Raw genomic sequence first — 22,561 nt, 5'->3', positions numbered from 1 at the left:
AAACCTGGTTTCACCCCCCTTTTACCCGTCGTGCACGCACACCATGGTAGGTAGCCAAGTTACAATCTTGGAGCCGTTAGTTGACGTTAAAGGGTTTGGAGTAACGTTGAGAGCGTTGTTTTCGTCGCGAAATCCGTATGGACACGTACGGTTAGCATTGGGGCTCAGTATTGGGGGGAGGCCCTTGTGTATATCCTCGTATATCAGCTCGACTGAGAGGAACTTAATAAAGAGCACCGGGGCGTATTGCAATTTGCACGTATGATGCTCGTTTTGGCGAGTGAAAGCTTGTCCAGTGTGGGTGAATGGGGTGGGAGGAGGGGAAGGGGGTTTGGCGGAGGTAAAAACGGATAGCCAGAGACGGGACGTGGATGGGAAAATTATTAAATTCGTCGGATATCTCGTTTTGGTCCCTTTTCAACGTCCTCCTCTTCGGAGGACTGACTCTTACGCTCGTTTCGCTCTCCTCTCCCCTTAGAGTATCGGTGTCTTTCTTCGAGGATCGGTCTTTTCCTGCATCTGCAACTGCATTTCCCGGTTAAGATGAAATTCCCAGACGGTGAGTGGATATAGAGTCGGGTTTCAGTCGGATGGATGATAGGATGGCGAGGGTGTGGGTCTTACCGGCTTAAATATTCTTTCGGCCTTTTCCTCGTCTCCTCAGGAATCGTATTCTATTTTAATTTTATTCGTGTATTGAAAATTCTCGCGAATAGTTTTAATAAAAATTAATAAATTTACCAGAGTAAAGATTCGTTGTAATTTATCGTAGAAAGGGAGGGATATTTTTCAAAATTACACTTGTTTCCTTTTTTTGTTTCTGAAATCCATAATTTATTATGTAATATTCAGTCATTATAAGAAATTGTGCATATTTTGAGTGCAAAAAAAGTAGATTTATCTCATATTAATATTTTGTCGCTCTCAAAATATTCATTGTGAAAAGAAACGTGATTCGAAATTGGACAAAGTAACAATTTCTATATATTGATATAATATTTCACTATATTATAACAATTTTCATTTTCGTTAAAGTATCGTAATATGATGACACTACTACGATCATAACATGATATATCGACATATTGATTCGTAACGGATGATAATTTCGACTTATTAACCGTTGTATTTGGATATATTTTGTGAAATAGCAAACGTTTAATATCGCGATTTGTAGTTCGTAAGAATTTTTCGATTCACGGACGGATGTAATATCCGGTAGAGTGAAAAATTCCCGCGTGTTACGCTGACGAGGATTCGTATGCACGACGAGAGAAGACTCCAAGTTTTCCCAACTTTTAATTGACTCCATCGTGAAACTTAACAGACACGACTTTGATCGTCTTCCTTTCGTTTATCCCGGCCCCGCAATATTCCAGGGAGACTTGGATTTGACAAGTACGAGAAACGATTTTTACCGGCGCGCAAAAGTTTGACAGGAAAAAAAAAAGGAAAAAAAGAAAGCAAAAAAAAATTCGGAGGACAAAGTCTGCGAGTCAATGGAGAATTTCAGTTCGTAGGTTAAAAGTAAAATTTTCGCGATAAATAATATCCAACGATGGTGAATAATTTTTTTAACGCGTTAAAAATTAATTCTCTTCATTGAATCGAGATTTTCTTTTTTCTTTTTGTTACATAAATGTTATATATTTTATCGAGTGTACGGTTTAAAATTGAATTAAAAATTAACAAGGGGGGAGAATGCGTAAAGTTTTTAATTAAATAAATGGTCTCCAAACATTCAAAATTCATTATAATGTTGTAACGAAAAGTAGAGTTAGGTTGGTTGCTATTTAATTTTTCGTTCATTAAGTGCGCTTCCCTTGCATAATCATTTTTAAAGCGAATTTTAATGGAAAGCTATTACTTTCATTCTATATATATATATTTTTTTTTTCGCACTTAAGCTTTTCTTATAATTTTTATTGCGATATCTAGTAGTAGATATACTTTAACATCTTTCGATCGTTTTATAATCATTTTCTTTTTTTTCATAAAAAATATTATACACGAATAATATTTCGATTGTTCGATATTTAATTTTTAATGATAGTGATAACAAATACTACGTCAAGCGAGGCATTATCAACAAGAGAAAACGGAGAACAGCGCGAATAATCTTGTAATAATTTTGCTTGAAAACATAAAATTTCAAATTAATCTCCTTCGTATTCTTAACTTCTCATTGGAACTTTATATTCTACATATTAAAACCGTGGTCATTCGCGAGGGGGGAGGGAGCTTTCCGGCTAGTTTACCTGGAAATTACATTTTGCGTTGCATGCATTGCCTCGTGCTGTGGACGGCTGGAATTACAAATGAAGAAATAGGTAGGGATGGAAACGAGGAAGAGACGAAAGAAGATAATCATATAAATAGATTGCAGTTCGTCAAGCAGAACGAAACTCCGTACAATTCTTTTGTCTGCCAACTTTTTATAATTACTTTATTTTGTAATTTCGTGCGGCCATATAGAATGCAGGCATTTTTGCATGACTCTTTCACAGTTTTTAGTATTTTCTTCCACAAACGTTCGCATTTTCGAGCAAGGAATACGTAAAGGAAAGATGACGCGAAATTGGAATATATTATTTTTAATATAATATTTAAATTTGATTTTTTTTTTGCTATTTGATTCCTCGATGTTTTTAATATTTTATTCGGATTAACTCTTGTAGCCAGTACAGAAGAGTATTACTTATTAATATTAGGAGTTTCAATATTCTGAATACTTGAGAAAAATCGGTATAATCGGTATATATTTAATATATTTAGATTTTTATAATATTTTTATAACATTCGATGTAGATAATATCTAAATTTTTCTTTAACAATTCTATTAATTCTAAAATATAACGTAGTGAAATTATACATTCTTTTCTCTCCATGGATCGAATATTTCGCTTAAAAAATTACGCTGATTCGCTCTCGTTAGTCTAATGATCGTTCGCTTGTGTATTATGAATCGTTTCAACCGAAAGATTGCGTCTAAGTATGGTAGATGTGAAAAACAAAGTGCCAGGGGGTGGAAGAGGAGTGACGTAGAATGTATAGACTCCGCAGAACTGCTTCCAGGGAGAAATAGGAGAAAATGGAAGAAGAAGAACTGGGCCAGCGTGAATAAATTGCGCCTCCAGCAAGAAGAGCGTTGGCTGCGTACAGCCTGACCGGTTAGACACAGCTGGAAGTCTGACAAGTTTCCAGGCTAATATTTGTAAAATACAACACGTAAAAATATACGTGCCTCTGCTCCCTGATTCTTACTCCCAGTTCAAAATTGAATGGAATATAAAGTAGATGCTAAACATTGAAATTCATTTTTTAATCTCGAACACATTTAGTTTCGATCAATAATTGATTGATGCTTCGATGCAGAATATCTGATAATCCATCCATCTCATGAATCTGGCATCAACACATCTTTCAAAAGTTATGCAAAAGAAAAGAATTCTGAGTTTGTGAATATGAAAATCATTAAACTTACAAATTTAAAGTACGAAGGAAGAATAATATTATCACGTAAAATTCAAGCATCAATTTTTTTCATTATTCTAATGATATTGCTTTTACATAATTTAAAAACGATTCGTATTATTCTGTAAAAGGTGTGAACTCAAATTTGTTAGATACAGGAATTATACAGGTATTTACACGAAGAGGAACGTCAAGACAATAGGAGGCGAAAGTGGGCCAGGGTGAATAAATGGTACTCTTGATAAGAACATGGCTCTTGATAAGAATTTACAAGCCATTAGAATTTTGATGCGCTCTGTGAATTTCATGTATAAAATTTCCGTTAATATTTTGCGTATTATCTTTCAAGATATATTTTTTTCTTATTCCTCATTTCTACGAAATTATTAAATTTTTAAATATCGAACGCGAATCGAATTGTAAATGAAATTAAAAAGTTATATTTAGAAAATGTCGTGTTGCATTCGACAGAGAATTTTTTGGTTAATATAATACGATATTGTAAAATACGAGAATTATTTCGCTCTGTTGTTTGCTCTGAAATTAATAAAGAAACGTAAAAAAAAACGAGATCTTCGCAGTATCTCTAGAAAAAAACTTGAAACTTGTGCACGGAACAAGGATTTCGAACTATCCGAGAGAACGGTAGAGTAAGAGTAATGTTTATGGAAGCAAGGAATTTTCATCGTCGATGGAAATGAAACGTTTTGCCGTGTTTATTCCTCCCCATTGCAGTTTCAACTTATCCATCCCTTAAAACGGAATTCTTTCGAGAAATAATGATTGCGCTTCCTTATCTTCCCTTACATCACCACCACGGTTTGGAACCCTATTAAAATTTGAATTTCAAGCACGGAGAACAATCCTTTGTCCTTTGGGGCTGAAAGCATAGTCACCGGCAGATATTGCTCTTTGTCATTTCTTCTAGGAATCACGCTCGATGCAATCTGCATAGCTTCGTTACGACACCAATACCGTTCCACAGAAAGAATAGCGAGATGAATTAAGTTATACATAGTCAAGATACAATCTTCTCAGATCGATACCTACTTCTCCGCTCGTTCTATCATATATGAGCGCACCATTTCTTGACAATTTCATTTATACATAAATTTCTTTTCATAAATATCATATAAATATTTCGCTAGTTTCAAATTTCCAAAGCGAAACGATTCAAAGCAGAATCTAGGAAAAACCACTATTACAAACTACGCGAGGGATCGAGAATCAATATCGCCAACAAGCAAATATCGCTACCATCCAGTTCAGTTTAGCGGTGAAACAAAAGGCGATATAATAATAAAGCGTATAAAATGAAAGAACGGCCGGGGAGGAGGAGAGAATTAGTTGGGAAACGAAGATAAAGGGGTGGAAGGGAGATAGCGAAGGACGTGTAAGAAAGTGGGGCACGGCGCGAATAGATTGCGGCTCGGATAAGAAGCGGAGAGCCCCGTGTGTATTCCGTCCGGTCAGAGACAGGCAAGCGGCTATTTTCTCTGGAAGCAGCAGCTATCCAGCTTCGCAACCACGGCCGAGCACGAATGTAACGGCACGAAAGCTGGCAAAATATACGAGCGGCCACCCTTGCATGCCAAGGGCCGCCACGTGAACGTGAGCATAACTCGTGCCGCGTGCCGCGAAAATCGGGCTTTAATACCCGTTCTTAAGCTTGTAACGCCACCGCCTTTTTGATCGAGAAACGACCGATTCGTGGATTGCAATTATATAGCAAAAAATATGAGCTGTCTAGTTGCTCATGATCATGAAAAAGTTTTTATAATTATCAAGAAAACAGGAAAATATATGGGAGACTATTTAATTATTTGTTTCGTTATCCTCGTTTTCGTTATCGACGTTGTAAAAAAAAATAACGGGTGACTTCTTCACGAAGATTAAAATTATTTTCTCACCTCTTCGTTCCGATACGTGTTGTTTTTTTTTATACCATTCTTCCGTGTGTGTAATCGAATTTTTGGAGGAAGCACGATAATCACGCAATTGCAACGAGAACATCGTAGATTCGTGCAAAAGATAGGTGCTCGACAGCGTGTGAAGATTGCAGGTACTCGTGCTGCAAACTGGAAGGGAAGGAAAAAATTGCGACATGCTAGGCGCCGTCATGGAAGCGATAATACCTGCTTAGAGACGTTTATATACTGACGAGGCTGGCACGAGAACATGCATACGCCTAGTTGAACGCATGTAAGATACCCAAGTTAGTTGTGGCCGATATCAATTTTCACACGGTTACACGTAGCCAGAACGCCAGGAAACGGTAGCTGAACTTCTGGCTGCGAATGCTAATGTTATGAACCGGTTTAGCGCTCTAAATTGATCGCCGGCTTTAGATACATGCCATGTTTCGTGATGCGATTTTGTTTCGAATATACGTTACACTTGTAGTGGTTTTTAATGACTTTTTTTCTTCTTCTTTTTTTTTTTTTTTTAATAGAATTGCGAGATTAATGATTATTTTGATTCTTCGGAAAAATTATTATTTTACTCTTATCAGCAGGAATATAAGTTTCAGGTTATCGTGAGATTGTAACTTATTTTATGTACTCGTATATGAGGATAAGAATGCAAGTTAGTTTAGTAAAAACTTTTGATAATCGTCCCATTTAAATCTCGAAATTATATTTTATATATATATATATCTGACGTTAGTACTTCAACTATTGCCCCCTGCTCTTTCAATAAAACGTTAAATTCACGATCACGTAAACCAAGTTAAAAGTTACGAATCCTCGTCATGGCGTCTTCCGTAATTCTTGCTTTTGTTGGAAACCGCGAAGCAATCCCGACACCGGTATTGCAGCTGAATTTGATTAATCCCTTACTTAGTAGCGGCTTTGGACCGACTAAACAATTCGCTTATCAGGAACAGACGGTGGTTGAGAGGGAGAGAGAGTGGGAGAAAGAGAGAGGAGCGATGACGACGACGACGAGTCGAGGCCACGACCTCGGCACGTCACAACGAATCTATTCGGTTGTTACAGCTGTCGAAACTATGAAATTCAATGCATCGAATTTGCATGCTAATCCGCCTGTCGTAAACTAGGCATGTATAGATCGCGCGGATCCGTCTAAGTTGTAATTGAATGAAGACACCAACGTTGCCCAATGTAACCGAATAACTCGATTAAGACGCGTAGCTAACGACTTTAACAACCTGTGTGTGTACACACCGCGCGGATTCGTATTCGATATACGCAGGATAACAGGCGCAGACGGATAAACAATAATTTTTCCCTTTTCAAATTGTGTCAAATCGATATATCCTCCTTCGTGTATCGATAGTGGACAACTAAATATTTCTAAGTGGGATTCATCGTAAATCAAGTTATAAATAGTATTCAGATATTCATCCTTTTTTCTTTTTCCGTGTGTGTAATTTGTATTATTTTTACTTTTGTGTAGTAGGATAGAGTAGTAGGATTTTTTAAGAAGTAATTAAATAAAATAATTGTTAGATCTTCAGATTGTCGGTACAGTTTTCTGATTGCTGTATAAGAATTTCTTTTTTCTACTATTAACGAGAGAAAGATGGATCAATTTTTGTGACGGAGAAAGAAAAACAAGGAGAAATTTAGGAAAATAAAAGGGGGTGTAGGAAAAAAAAAAGAGATAATAATAGTGGAAGGAAGCAGATGCTGATATCAAGGAGAGAAAAAAGGTATCAAACTTCAAACTATTCAATTATAATTCAGGAACAACTATGTTTATCGAAGTTCTACGCTAACATTTCTTGTCGAGGAATCTCGTCCCTAGTTATGGAATATAAACAATTCTGTAGTAGGAGGGTAACGAGCAATCCTGCATCGACGACGTTACGTTGATTTTTCCGATGGATTTTCTTCGTGTTTACCTTCGTTGCGTTGCCCATCCCTCCCCTTCCCCCGCTGTTAGAAGTGTTTTCACATTTATTTAACTTCATTCGCGCCTGAACAACCGTTTTATCGCTTGTGTTTGTTAAACGGCCAATCACGGGCTAACGAATCGATATTTAATTACGTAAATTCGAGATGAGATAAACAAATCATGATGATCATATGTTCATTTCTCTGTAAGGGGGTTCGTTTAGCGGGTTCAATCAAACTGCTTGTTCCCCTATCGACATATTAACGGATATAAAATTACACATTGATTCGTTCCGTGCACGATTTTACGAATATCGACGAGTAAAATGTTCGAAGATTATTTCGATATAAGTATAATTCGTTTCCTAGCTATATAATCTGAATAACATTATATTATATTAAACGGTAGCTATGAATTTTGAGAAAAAATTATCGAGAACTTAAAGAGGAGGCATCTTTTTTTATTTCGCTCAGAAAATATTTTCAATAAATTATTTGAAGAGAAACTTTAAATCTCGAACTAATCTCGACGAATTTCGAATAACGAGACAAATTGATCGGTGTATAAAAAAAAAACATATAGTATCAAGAATTTCATTTAAAAGAGAGAAAAAAAAGAATAACGCACGAGCGAATGACGTTAAAATTATTGATACGATTTGCAGGGGAGAAAACACGCATCGAAAGATATATATATAAAAATCAGAATGTGTTATATCGATATTATTTTATAATCTCTCTATATATAAATTCGCGTGGTAGAATATTCAAAAAAAAAAAAAAAAAAGAAAAAAAGGCCATCAGAACTCGATATAGCAAATTTTCAAGTAACCAGAGGATTTATTTCCAAATAACTAGCGAAGCTATCACCGCTGTGTTGCGCGATATTTGGGATTTTCGATCGAATTCGGGATACCCCCGAGAGAGATCGGTCGGGAAAAATGAGGGATCGATGCCAGGTCCGGGACGGGCGGGGGGCGATGCGTGGCAGCCGAGAGCAACGAGTTAACAATTGCGATGATTCATCTATCACGCCACGCTCTTATTATAGCTATATTGGAACGATAAAACTCATCCCAGCAGGCAGGTTAACCCAGGCCATATGATATAACCGACTGAATTCCATTTAAACCGGTGGTAGAGCGAGATAGCTGGCCGAATTATATTTTCCAGTACGTCGCGTGTAGACCGATAAGCAATCGTAAGAATTGCAAATAGCGTTTTTAATAAATAAATTTAGATAACGGATGAATAATTTCAACACTGTTGTGCAATCTCCGCGGCGGGAGAAATATCGATGGAGGGGATTGATTCGATTTTTCTTTTGTTCTTTATCCGTTTGTTTTTGTTTTTTTTTTTTTTTTGATGCAGAATGAAAAAAAAAGGGAAAAAGGGAAAGCAAGAAGTGTCTATCGCGCAAAATATTTCAACGATTTCACGGCCGTCGCGAAATGCAGACGCCAAGTATGCGCCGCCGTTTGCAAGCAGAATGCGTTACCGAATGTTTCGCACGCCTTGCAAAATATTCGAAATTGTTTGCAATCCTTTCTTTAGTTTCGCAGCGGAAAATTCGAAGAATCGAGTTGTTTGATTTCGTATTTAAAACACGAATGTAATTCGCGAGCAGGAGGGGGTATAAAGGATACGATTAAAATATAAAAAAAGGTATATATGAAAACGTGAATAAATAAAAGAGAAATATAACGAGGAGGATGTGATAAGTGGAGGGACGTAAATTAAAAATGAAACGTTAGACGAAACGAATTTCACCTCTATATATTTTTGGCTTCTGTTTCTACACGCGTAATTTGTTTAGTGAGTCTTTACCTTTTTCATTCGTTGTATAAAATCCCTTTTGCTCTTATTGTATTTTGTATTCACGTCTCCCCATGTATAATACGAATATTTCTAGAACTATTATTCTTGTAGAATTTTGCTCTCTTAATCTAGTGACCAATTACAAATTAATATACACGCGTTACAAAATTATAAAGAAAAAGGAAAAAAAATTAGAAATTTCACTCTTTGAGAATAAAATCGTGAAAATGTATATTGAAATACCCTCCCCTTTATATTCTACAATGGCGGTCCTGGGGAACGAGCGTGGAAATACGTGTCGCGTAATGATGTTAAGCTTAATGGCCAATCACAGGGCGAGTCATTACCATTCGCGCGTTCCATTTTTTACGAGGCTGTCAAGCCGTTGTACGTTGCCAGCCACTTGCAAGTTAAATTATTTCGGATTTATGTCGGTCAGAGACATAGCTCTTTTCACCGAATCGCTTCGGCAATTGGTGGCTGAGAGGGGGGGAGGAAGGGGGTAAGCGTTGACGAAAGAAGAAATGAAAATGCCAAGTGAGATCTACGGGAGGACATTTAAGGTGAAAAATTGAAAAGAAACGGCAGAACGGGGGAAAAGAAACGGGGGAAATACAAAGGAAAGGCTTAGAGAAATGGGTAGACGTTGGAATATATAGGGGAGATATATCAGAGATTGAAACAAAATTACATTTTTTTTTTTTACGATTTTAAATTGATGTAAGAATCGATATGTATTGATTTATATTTTATAATTTTAATAGTTATTTTATTTTCGAGTTACTCGATGCGAATTTTTAATTTTTAATTCAAATATCTATAACAGATTTATATCAGATTGAAAAAATTATATAAGTATAAAATTTGTGGTATCTTTGTAAAATAGTAATGGAAATAATTATATGTTCGATGATAGTAATCTTGTGTATCTTCGCGTTTGACGTTTTATTTATTCATCGTATTACGCGTATCTAATATTATGCAACATTAAATACGATACGTTTTAATTGGGATAAAAAGTGATTGTTAAACGGAGATAGATATCCGGGAGATGCGGGTGTATCGGGATTTCTCAGTAGTATAGGAAAGAGTTATATCAGACAATACGTATTACAAGGTAGGTTGCTAAAATTAATATTTAAATCCTCTTTATTCCGTTGAATATCTTGTTTAATATATCGATTCAGTGTATTAACAATTTATATGCTCGCATTTATTATGTTAAATATATGCTAAACGCATACTGTATATGCGCAAGGATAAAATACAATAATGACACGTTTATGGAAGAAGTGAAAAGCGTAAAGTTTAATATACGTAAAATTAAAAATCGTTGAAAATAATCATCGCCCCCGTATCGATGCATTTAATAAATTGTTTAACAAACAAATATCACGTATCGTGGTATTATTAAAATGCAAAAACATGGAGATGATTACGCGTTTCTAAATTAAACGCGTGATAAAAAATCATTCTTATTCCCCCATATTTCATTCGTTAATTAACCAACAAAATATTTACATTAATATGTTTTTCAGTAATTAATTTTACGATGATTTACGAACACGGTAAACTCTTATAGCCCGTAATCACGATAAGAGCGTAATTTCTGATTCCATAGTTACTATATACGTAATTAATATGATTATGCTATTTAAATTAACGCTAATTAAATTTGGCGTTCAATTGCACGCCCATGTTTATAACGTTCCACGATTAAATTTTACCTTCAATTTCTCAGCCCGAATATTTAATTCCCTCCTTTATTAATACACTTTATATTTTCATCGTTAAATATCGCCCGTATCTTTTATTCCTACGTTCATTAATGTTTCACGCTGGAATCCCGTATTCGCGACGAGAAAACACAAATTCCTATTATAATACATATATACATATACATATATGCATATATAATATATAATAGGAGATAATGGATATACGATTACATAATATAATATTGTCCAATTCTGTGCACATTATTATCACATTTCACAATTGTCTCGTTAGATATGTCGCCCGCAACTCCCACCCGCTGTGCCAAGTTTTCCTTTACGGTTTGTTTATGTCGCATGCGCACTATTTGCCTCAAGAGCCGTAGACGGTTCGCCACTCTTTCAGTCGACGGGAAGCGTGCGGATGTTTTGGATCTCTTGTGACTCGTTCGTTGTTGAAAGTTGGAGTATCGGCTGTATTATCGGCAATATTCATTCTACTTGTGATTTATCGTTTCCTTGCCATTCGTTCGAGGCAAGGGGAGGGGGAAAAAAAAGTGTGTTCGTCGTTCGTGGTCGCGCGAAGTTTTTCTTCGACGAAAATCACGAGTGACTCTCGTTTTGGCGCGAATCGAACGCTCCGAATAACCTGAAAAAAGGGCCAACGATATTGGCGCTGTTGGTGAATTAGGGGAACGAAGTACGTGAAATGTGTAAGGATGTGATCGAAAATTTATGTGGCAAAATATTTAGTTATCCCGAGTCTAGAAATACGATCAGAGTTTCCACATGTATTTGATAACTTAGTCGTAGTAGAAGTAAATATTGACAATTTCTTTGCAGATTTTTTCAAGTTAAAGTCGTAAAATCGTAGTTGCTTATGAATAATCTTTCTCTCTCTCTCTTTCTCTCTTTCTCTCTCTCGTGGATAACATATCATTAAAGAGTTAGTTCATTGTATTGGAAAACGCAGAAATGTAATTTGTTACGTTGGTTTAGAGAAACTCGTTAACTCCGATTCGATAATATATCGCGAAACGCGTGTGAATTGACGAAACTTTGCGTGTAATGTCAAACTACCAGTGGAAACTCTAAAGATTAGTACAACGCGAAAGGATTACAAGGATCATTGTGTCCGGAACCGCTGTTCAACGCATCAGTGGTGAGTCGAAGTTACGTTAAAATATCTATATTAGATCTGAATTTGCAATATTTATATTTCGTCGCAAGAAACTTTTTTATTCGTTAAAACATAATTGTGCGTATTTGAAAAATTTGCATTTTAATGAAAGTATCTTCTCTCTTGTCGTATCCTCTTACTATTTTAAAGAAAAAATAGGGCGCCTTGATAAAATATTTGCCAATATACAAATAAAACTTCTGAAAAACATCGCGTGTACCATAATGACATATTTTTAATTAACGAATATCCAAGGAATATTCGATCGAAAAATATTGGCTCCATCGAAAAATATTCTATTTGCCAATAAAGCCCATAGAAAGAAATTGTTATTCATAACTTTCTGCGATCGCGCTTTCTCTTCGAACACTTTTCAAACACCTTTCCACCTCGACTTTCTCGATCCACCCTCGCCTTTATTACCATTATATATTTTTTTTTTATAATTATCTCTTCGATTAATCGAACAACGTTTGCAATTTCATAAAAATAGATATACCTCCACACATTTTTTTTTCTTTTTCACGAAGATATTAACGAGTCCACCCACACGAAGCATTTGTTTTTTCAACGACATGCGGAGCAATTTTTTCTTTTTTCATTTTTTCCCCCCCATACCTTCGGGACACGCAGGTAGCAGCGTTATTATCGTACCCCGACACGGAGAGGGAGACGGGCTAATTGAAATTCGGATAATGGACGAATCGATGAACGGCTACTGTTGCTTCGGGCTGAAAACGCTGTTTTTGTCGACATCGTTACGCGGAATTTAATTTTCATGCCTCGCTAATGTTACCACGACACTCCGTATACATCGATTCGCCATAGTCTTTCTATCGGCTTGCCCGTGGGCGATAACGCGTTCGTTGGAATCAACGGGTGTTGCCCGTTTAATTTCGTCAAATATCGAAATATAATAATTATTAGATTTAACCCTTAATCGGTGTTCATTGACAGTGATTGGCGAGCGTTCACTAAGAGGGGGTTAATTGGCCTATTAAACGGGCAAGATCGTTTCCGAGGCTCGATCATGTCTTGTGGCTCTCGTTACCGCTCTCACCATGCTGCGGATTAAAGGAGCCATCGAGTTCATGGATAATAATATTTGTATCGTTCAATCCGATCCGTAATCTCGTTTAATCCGTTCATTAGCTTATTGTACTGGTTATAAGAAATGGCAAGTTTTTCTCGGTTTTAGGGGTAATAAAAGTTTGTTGATTGATGAAAAGAAACGAACGTCATTCTCATGGTTGCGAGGACGATTCTGTAACGTGGACGTGTACTTTTGAAATGGGATTAATAGGGGTAAAATAGAGAGAAAGAAAATGGGACGGTAAAATATTCCATTTTAAATGAATTTTATTAATATTAACAAGATTTTTCTAGTGGCTAATTATCCGATTGAATCTAATTGAGCTTCTATTATCTGAATTATTTTCGAGTGTCGTTTCGCTCGAGAGTCGAAACTCGCGAGATGTTTATCGTTTCCCGTGGAGAATTTCTAAAATCTACTCGTCACGTGATTATTATAATTACTTAGTATTACGAGCAATTGTATTTAATCACGTATTCAATAATGTATTTACACGATTAGCAATAGGAAATGAAAATTATTGTTATTATATTTGGCACAATGTGAAATTATCATTCGTATTGTATATGTTTCCAATATTCCTATCCCAAGATCAATACCAATAACATCAAGTTCATTAATTAAATTGACAGTCTAAATAATATTGCTCTATTATGCGGTCAGACAAATATGTAATAATTTTCTAACGCTGCCTCTTCGTCACGAATCAACATTCTCGTCCCAATGTTCAAAACTAATCAAATTTAGAAGAGCTTCGATTCTAAGTAGAAAATAGGATATCTTTCTACTAACATTTTTTTTAAACAATTTATAGAAATCGTACTACAATATTAATATAATAATCGCGAAATTAAACGATAGATATTAAAAATCATCGATAAGTAAAACAGATCCACTATCGTTCCTCCTCCACTTTTATCGAATAATCGTCGATTTCAACACGTAGCGTGCAGGACGGACGAAGAAGGCTAAATCCAACTAAATTTACTTTCACAATATCGCGCTCCACAAGATCTTACTTAATCATGATATAACCGCACAATTCATACACAATTTCCAAAGAGGAAACTCAACCCTGTGCATAAGTCATCGAACATCATTCCCACTTTCGATCGAAATTTGATTTTGCCCAAACTAACAACGCGTTAACGATTTATAACGTATATTAATCCCCGGAATTTCGCGCTCATGCGAAATTCGTGCATACGCGAGCAAAAGCTCGGAGGGGGAGTAGGAGAGGATTTTACAACAACGACTCAGCGCGTTTACACCGTCTTCCAGGGTAATAAAGAGGTTCATAATTTAAAGTGACCTGTCGAGATAGGGACTTATAAATTGTTTTAGCCGGCATGGTGGTCAGCATTATCGCGTCATCGGAAATTACGAATGCTGGGAGGCTTCTGGGAACCCGCTTCCTCTTCTATGCTACCCTTCGGTGTATGGCATCTTTATTGTTTTCCATCGGGCATCATCATCATCGTCCCCACGTGCGTGCACGGTATTCGAATGGGAGAGGACCACCGCCTCGATTGTGTAGAACGTTCGAAGTGAATCGTTCCGCGAGATACCCGACCCGTTTTCAATAGATACACACACCCCCTTCGTAATTAGAAGCAAATATTCATACGGGATGGGAATTCATGATTAACGATTCATGATGATTCGTAGGAAGATCGAACGATTGGGAGGGCGTGCAACGGATGTTATTACGTACTTGGTGGTATGGATAATTTTTCTATCATAGCGTTCTGTTGGAAATCTTGTTGAAAATATTGAAGAGACGAATTAAGCTTAATTTTATTCTTTCTTTTAATTTTATGCTTTTTTAAGAAGGTGTCCGTTGTTTAATTCTCTCGTGTGCGATTCTTCGAAAGTTTGTGAAGAAATATTAAATATTAAATTTTTATTTAATAATTTTATAAATCATTTACAATAGAAATTCAATTGGTTAAATAAAAATTCTTATTGGTAGTACATATCGTTTCTTTAACTTTTGAATTTTGTGTTTTCGATATAAGCTGGAATAACAAAAATTAATTTATTGTTAAAGTATCATACGTGCGAATAATTCGTGTTTTCACTCTTCATTTTGATCGAACGATTCGAATTGAAACGATTGATTGAAAATTTTTAATATATACATGGAAATATTTAAGTATCGACGAATTACGAAAGAGGATTTATTGTAATTAAATCCTGTCACTGCTTACCCATTTATTTTCAATTTAATTTGGTTCGAGATTGATTAAAATGACCGGTATACACACGTATACATAATGTAGCAGTAGAGAGTTGTCTTTGAGGTAAGAGTTAACTACGTCAAAGGTAGTACTAAATTAATTGCTATGTATACACGATCATCTATGCCTGCATATAATTCGATCGATCGAACATAGTTTCTTATCTATAATATAATATCGTACGAAAGTGAAAATTTTAAATCTGTAGATCTAATTTCTCGAGACCAAATGAGGAGGCATAATTGAAATCGTATCCTTCGAATGATATAATTTTCTTTTCTCGAAAGATCGAATTATTTTCGCCCGAATCGAGCGAATATAACGTGATTACATTCTCGTTCAAATATTCGTGTTTTCCTTTTTTTTTTTTTTCCTTACGGAGAACACAAAGTATCGACTCGTGTTTAAGTTATTACAGAACAAAGTAAATATTGACTTCGTTACGCCGAATTAAATTTCTACGAAATCCAGCAAAATCTATATCCAAAATAAATTCCGCTAGGATATAAAGATACACCCAAAATATTTGAACATCGTATTCGATCGACAAGTACGCGTGGTTTATGTACACACGCACGTATACCTCTCGTCACGGTACCTTTCCCTCCAGAGAGATGCTTCACCTTATATATTCAAAAATTTATCTCGATCGTTCTGTCAGAATTCAAATCGAAGGGATGATCGAGCCTTTAAATATGCATCGATCGTTTCTCCATCGAGTTTTTCGAACAGCGTCGTTTTACGGAACGATAAATTTTTCACTGTTTTACGAGCAACCCCGAAAAAAGTGGATCCGCGAAAGAGAAGCCGTTTATAAGCGGGGAAAACATCTTCCAGGAGATCCAAGATATATCGATGCACGTTTTGAGAATCGATGAATCCTTCTCTCTCTCTCTCTCTCTCTCTTTTCCTCTCTCACCCCGACCATTCTTTCTCGCCACTTCACCTTCCTCTTTGTACCTTTTCAACTCTCGATATAACTGGTTCCACGGTTGCATAGACGCCTGCTGAAATTCACGGGCTTATTTGATCGCTTACTTTCCTTTTGACGTGAAATGTTCCTTTGTAGCGCGAAAATTTGCTTTTCACCACTATGTGCCGAGATACACCGCGCGAATATAATTCCGCGACTGACCTTTCTTTGCTTTCAAAAGGGAGGTTGGGGATGGGGAGAGGGAGGGAGGATGGATCGTGGTGGCGAACGGTGGTGAATTCGCGCAATTTTAAATAAATTTATAACTGGATATACATTTAATTCTGCGATAATGGCGCGCTTAATTTTTACTCTCGAGGTGGGTTACTCGTGATCGCGAAATTTTTCGAACGTCAAATTTAAAAGAAATTCGTGATTCTTAGAATTCGAAGAAAATCGTTAGCTTAGATTTCGATTAAAAAGTAACGTAATTACAATTAAGCCAAGAATCAAACGAATGAGATCGTACAATTTTTGGGATCGCTGCGTATCATTATATTTTACCTTATTAAAGTTCCATTTTTAATTACGGAAGAGATAAGCGAGATTGAAAGAAAAGTAGCTTCTCTTGAGCAATATTTTCATCATTTCCTTACATTTTTGCTGCGCCCTGTGCACTGGAACAAACGCGTTCTTCTTCCACCCTCCCCTTTCCCTCCTCCTTCTTGCAAACAAATTCGGCTTTTTCGATCGGGGTTAAGAGTTTCTTACTACAGTAGTAATACACAGTTATCAAATGTGAAACTCCCGTCGAAGAATCGCCTACTTTCCCCAAGCCTCTTCCTCCACGTTCTTCTTCCACGTGGAGGAGGAACAGGCAACGAGAGGAGGCAGACGGTTGCTCGTGTTTGCGGGTGACTGGTTTGAAGGGGAACGAGTTTCGAGAACTCTTAGAGGGCGGCACGGCCTCCTCCTCGTCCTCCTCCTCTTCCTCTCCGCGAAAAAGTTAGCGAAAACTTGGCCGATTCCCGGAGAGGTCCGGGAATCTGCGTTCTTAGCCGAGACCGTTTTCCATTGAAAGCTTTCTTTTCGGGGTCGCACCTGACGGATCGACTTATCGCAAGTTTCCATCTCGTTCTCCTTCTCGTTTCTTTCAACGTGGATGAGAAAAGGAGGAAGGAGGGGTGATGGGGGAGCTGGGATGCGAGAGAGGGGAGGAGGAGAGTCTCGTGGAATACGAATTCTTCGAGGTAAGAATAGGAGATCCGGATACTCAAGGTCGGCTCGAGGGGGTAAGGATGGGAAATAAAGTTAGTTAGAAAGCTTGGAGAAAGAGAGAAATATTCCGGTGAGATTGGAAGAATTCCAGGAATACGACTGAGGCCCCTGGCTACCGGTGCGGCCGAATAGATTAAAGATTAAAGAAGAGCCGCGAAGAGGATCTCCAGGTTTTTATTAAATATTCAACTATCCCTCTCCATATAACTATATAGATATCGGTTATAGAAAAGAAAAAGAAAAGTGGAGGAAGTCAGTTATCTGGGAAGTTGGTGTGGCTCCTCGAGTCTTTTGGAAAATTGAAACTCGAACAGCTTAATTATTCGAACGATGTCTGTTTGGAAAGTTTTTTTTTTTTAGGAATATATTTTATATATTATATATCGGATTCGATATTGTTGTATATGAATCGTGAATTGAATGTATAATCAAAAATTTTTTAATAATAAATTAACGTAACGGAAGGAATAAGTGGAAGAAATTAGAATCGCCGAGTTAAATAATTGGTTTGCGAAATTGCATTTATAAATTTGTAACACGATGTTGATAAAACGAAGCAAACGTGCTAATATTTGAATTGGTTAATTGAAAAACTTGTACAATTTTGAAAGAGATGTCCACGATGTATGCTTCAACAGGTTTTATCCTCAAGAGGCACGAACGGATCTGATGGACACGTATGATTAAAAAAATTTGCTTGTGTTTTCAGTACATCTGTTTTATAATCATAGGAACAAAAGGATTCTAAAATTATAGCACGAATAACACAGTAATCATCATACGCGAATTTTCCATTATTAATACAATTTTTTAATATATATCCATTTCACCACATCCACAAATTGAATTCACAAATAATTTATATTTTACTCGTTTCACGAATAATCCAGGGATAATTAAAAAAAAAAGATAAATTCATTATCAATGGAATTTGTATATACAATATTTAAATTAAATTTTTAGTATTATTTATATACTAAATGTATAGATACAGGAAAAGATTATACTTGTATTTTTTACTAGTGAAATACAAGTATATTAATAGTGAAATGTAACGTACAATAGAATAAAATTTAATTATTCATCGATATTTTTATCCTAATATTTATAGTACAATTATTTCTTCCACGTTAGATATCGTGGTAGAAATCGTGAAAGATTTCTTCTTAATAGCTTGTCAATTTTGCATTCTCTTATCTCAACACTGTACACACACCTCATCCATTCCAATTGAATATTTCACGCGAAATTTTCCACGTGGATAGAGTTTTCCAGACTTCATTTCTGGAGGATATGTCCAGTGAGCGTATCATCGGGGAATATTGACACGAGAGATGTTCCCCCTCCCTCCATTCGGTTTCTTGTGGCGAAGCAAGGAGAGCTCTCGCAGGACCCTTACACGTAACCTTACTCCCCCCGTCGTAAAAATGCAAAGGCGTTCCTCTCGCGAATAAAAAGCTTCCCTCCCCCCCAATTGGCGCGAACCTCATGAAACTTTCAAAAGAGACACGACCTATAGGAGCGTTGCTGCGTACGGAATGCGTTGTAACTCTCCCGTTCTCCGCCATTTTTTCCATTCTACACTTCCGCTTTGTTGCATCCGGATGCGCGGACTTTCGCTGCAACGCGTTGTTGCTGCATTGATATTTTTTTTCGTCCAAATCGCGAGGATTTAGCAGCTTTCTTTAGGCGCTTTTTTTTCTTAATCCTTCGTTACGAATTTCATTATTTTGTTCGGCTTTAATTCAAGAAATCTTCCTTAAGATCCCAGTCGATAAAATTCTACGGAATCGAGATAGATTTCATTGCATCTAACGCGGTTTTGAATGTTTGAAATGTGTTGAAAGATTCGAAGAAATTCTGTGACGATAGGCACGTGATAATTTGGTTAAAACGAAAAGGATTGATATCGAGGGTTGAGAAATAGTAATTCGTCGAAAGGAAATTGAGGAGTGGATAAATAATTTTTATCGAGTGAAGGAAATGAGAGCAGATCAGATTTATTCGATCAATTCTATAAATAGATTTAGAAGATATCTTTTTTTTTCCCCCCTCTTATAGATATTTTTTGTTACGAAATCTCTTTTCTCGGAGATCTATTAGATAGATACGAGTGATTTAACACCATTTCTTTTCCATCTGCCGGTTGATTTCTTTATTTTCTTGAGACGAGGAAGAATATGGATCACCTGCATTAACTCTCTTTCTTGGGATTCGTAAATCTTAGTCCATTATATATAATAAATCTCATTTCGTTGAAAGAATGGTTATGTTCTATCTTCTCTTTTTTTTTCTTCGTTTCGTTGAAAACAAAAAAGGAAGAATGAAAAAAATGGAAGAAATTGAATTAAAAGAAGGGTATTCTTGTCCAATGAAATATAAATTTCATTAGTAAATTGAGTTATTTAATGAAATATTTTCTCAACATTTTAGGTCTCTTTTAACCGTACTAATTTACTTTATTCGCTCTTTTTAATGGATCTCTATCTCTTCTCTATTTTTCTCTCTCTTTCTCTGAACATCCGTACTTTTTCTTCCAATTTTCTCTCGATAGATTTGATCAGAAATATCCAATGAGAGTTCTTGGAAGTACAGTTGTTGGAAGCTTCTTTAATTTTTTTTCCCAAGTCTCTAGAACACAAAGAAAACAATGTCAATGATGCGTGCTCTTTCAATCTGTTTTTCTTTCTATTTTAAAATCAAAATATACACTCAACTTTTGAACAATTTAATTATTATCATTTGTTACTTTTGTTCCTATCGAATATCAATAATATTCATGATATTTATTTTTAGAATTTCCACAAATAATCGCAAATAATCGCGAATAATATTAAACAAGAATATCCGCGTGAGATCAAAATCAAAAAGTTTTAATCGCAATATTTAAATTCGTGTAAGTTAAATCGGTATTTAATATCTTATATTCGATTGCATTAAAATAATATTTTTCATCCCTCGATATATTAAAATATATTTCAAAGAAACGTCGTGATTCGCGAGTAAGTTGAATTTTCTTATTTAAGAAATACGAGACACCTGCACCGATCCAATATTTCATATAAATTTTCCCATCAATTACATCTTCCCTTTGCTCCTTCGATTCTCTCACAATTTCCTTTCCTTTCCTTTTCTTTCCTCCGCGAAGAAAGAAACCAATTCTTGTACTTTGCGATCCGCGAGGATCCTGCTTTTCTGCTTCTCGAACGAGCTTCTTTTATTTCCACCATCGGAAACCGGAAGTCGGAAACGCGTGCGGATCCGTCTCGTCTTTCACGTCGAGAAACGTGCCAACCCTTCCTCTCCACGTTTGACAATCTTCTTTGTGGAGGGAAACGGATGCATAGACGTATCCCTCCGCGATAAATTCTTTTTTCTTTCTCTCGTTTCTTGCCTTCGTGTCGCCGGATGGACAAGTTTTCGTGACAGAAAGATACGTGACGGTCTCTCGATACCTTTATATATACACTTTCTTTGAAGCAAGTTCAACAGAGGGGATACGTGTTGTATTTTCGGCGAAACGACGAATTTACGATGATCGAAAATACCGTGGAGTAGGTAGAAAGTTGTTGAATTAGGAGAAAACTCTCTGCGCTAATTTCATTCCGTTCCTCTGGCTATTTTGCGCGAGTTGGTTGGGTTGAAACATAAATCTGGATAAGCCAAGGAGAAATACGTACAATGAAATTTCTGTTTTTAATCGTATCTGCTTTAAAATTTCTTCCTTTGCATCGAGAATAATAACTAACTGAAAGCAATTGTTCAAGGCAATCGGATTTTTGTTCTAATATATAGATCTATAGTATCTTGAAAATTATATATTTGATTAGATAATTTCGTTACATCGAAATAAAAATATAATTTTTAAAAAATATTTAAATGTTCGAATGATCTTCAAAATTTTATTCGAGAAACGTGAATAGGAAATTGGAATGTTTGGTCAATATTTAATGATATAATTGAAAAAAAAATCACAATCAAAAATAATAAAAAATTCCCCATTTTGGCTAATTTCTCTCGTACAAACCACAAGGATAATTAATAATTTCTTTTTAAATACATTCTCAATATTTCTCGATATTTTCTCTCCCTATCCTATTCCCCGATCGTTTTCTTTTTCCGTTAATTTTTCCCCGTGTAAAGGGAGGAAAATTCGATTGCGGAGCAACAATTTCTTGGCCGACCAGTGGGGGCTGAACGAAAAACCAATGCGTGGAGCTAAGGCAGTTAAGATGTTATCGTATTTCGGTGTGTGGCTAACTCGAGGGAATATCCTTGATCCTCCACCACCCTTCTCGTCCCCTTTCCTTTCTCATCTCTCTCATCCACCCCCAACGAGCCTGCCAGTCCAATTCTTATCGATTTTGACCCCGAAACGCGATCGAGTTCCACCGTTCTTTTTCGCCTTCCCCCCTTTCGACTCGCACTATGAATCTTCCTAACGGATCTCTGTACCACGCATTAATGTCAGACGCATACAGGGTCTCGAGATTTGACCCGGTTTCTGAGTTATCGGCGCCATCATTCAAAGTGTTTCGCGTTTCCTCGACGTTATGGTGGCGATCCTCGCTTTGGATTCTCTCGTCGTCTCTTCTTTTTATCAACGAAGTAGCTTATTATCGAAGGATAAATAGTTTTACAAATCGGATATGTTCGAAATATGCTAATTATATAGGGATGTATAAATCATTTGATATAATATCACTTGTGCAATTTTGAAATATTAAAATTAGCAAGTTCTATCTGAATTGATAATTAATGCTTTCACAAATTGAATATATCATCTTTTAAAATGGTTGTTTCAAGTAAAAATTATTTCAATGATTTGGAACAGTTCTGACGTGGAACGTGATTGTTTCACAATTTTGTTTTTTTCTTTTTCTCACCCGCGTTTCAATTTCTTCTCATCGACTTTAACGATCGATTATTAGTTTAATCCACCCTCGACACGCCGTTTCGAAAAGAACATTATATTTATAGGATATAGAAG

The 22,561-nt window shown here is 36.2% G+C and overlaps 2 protein-coding genes across 2 annotated transcripts in view; one reads left to right on the top strand and one right to left on the bottom strand.

The window, feature by feature from the left end:
* LOC107994357 (uncharacterized) overlaps nucleotides 1-22,561 on the bottom strand; it is an 89,310-nt gene that overhangs the window by 43,492 nt on the left and 23,257 nt on the right. The gene's annotated exons all lie outside the window — the stretch shown is intronic.
* The window catches only part of LOC107998319 (semaphorin-2A), a 515,475-nt gene continuing 504,185 nt past the window's right edge, over nucleotides 11,272-22,561 (top strand). Inside the window, exon 1 of the mRNA XM_062076129.1 lies at nucleotides 11,272-12,029. The gene's annotated coding sequence lies outside the window, so the exon portion shown is untranslated. The remainder of the gene's footprint in view (nucleotides 12,030-22,561) is intronic.

This window comes from Apis cerana, linkage group LG6, assembly GCF_029169275.1.
Source record: "Apis cerana isolate GH-2021 linkage group LG6, AcerK_1.0, whole genome shotgun sequence".
NCBI classification, from domain to species: Eukaryota; Metazoa; Arthropoda; class Insecta; order Hymenoptera; family Apidae; genus Apis; species Apis cerana.
This window is presented reverse-complemented; position numbering and strand designations above follow the sequence as displayed.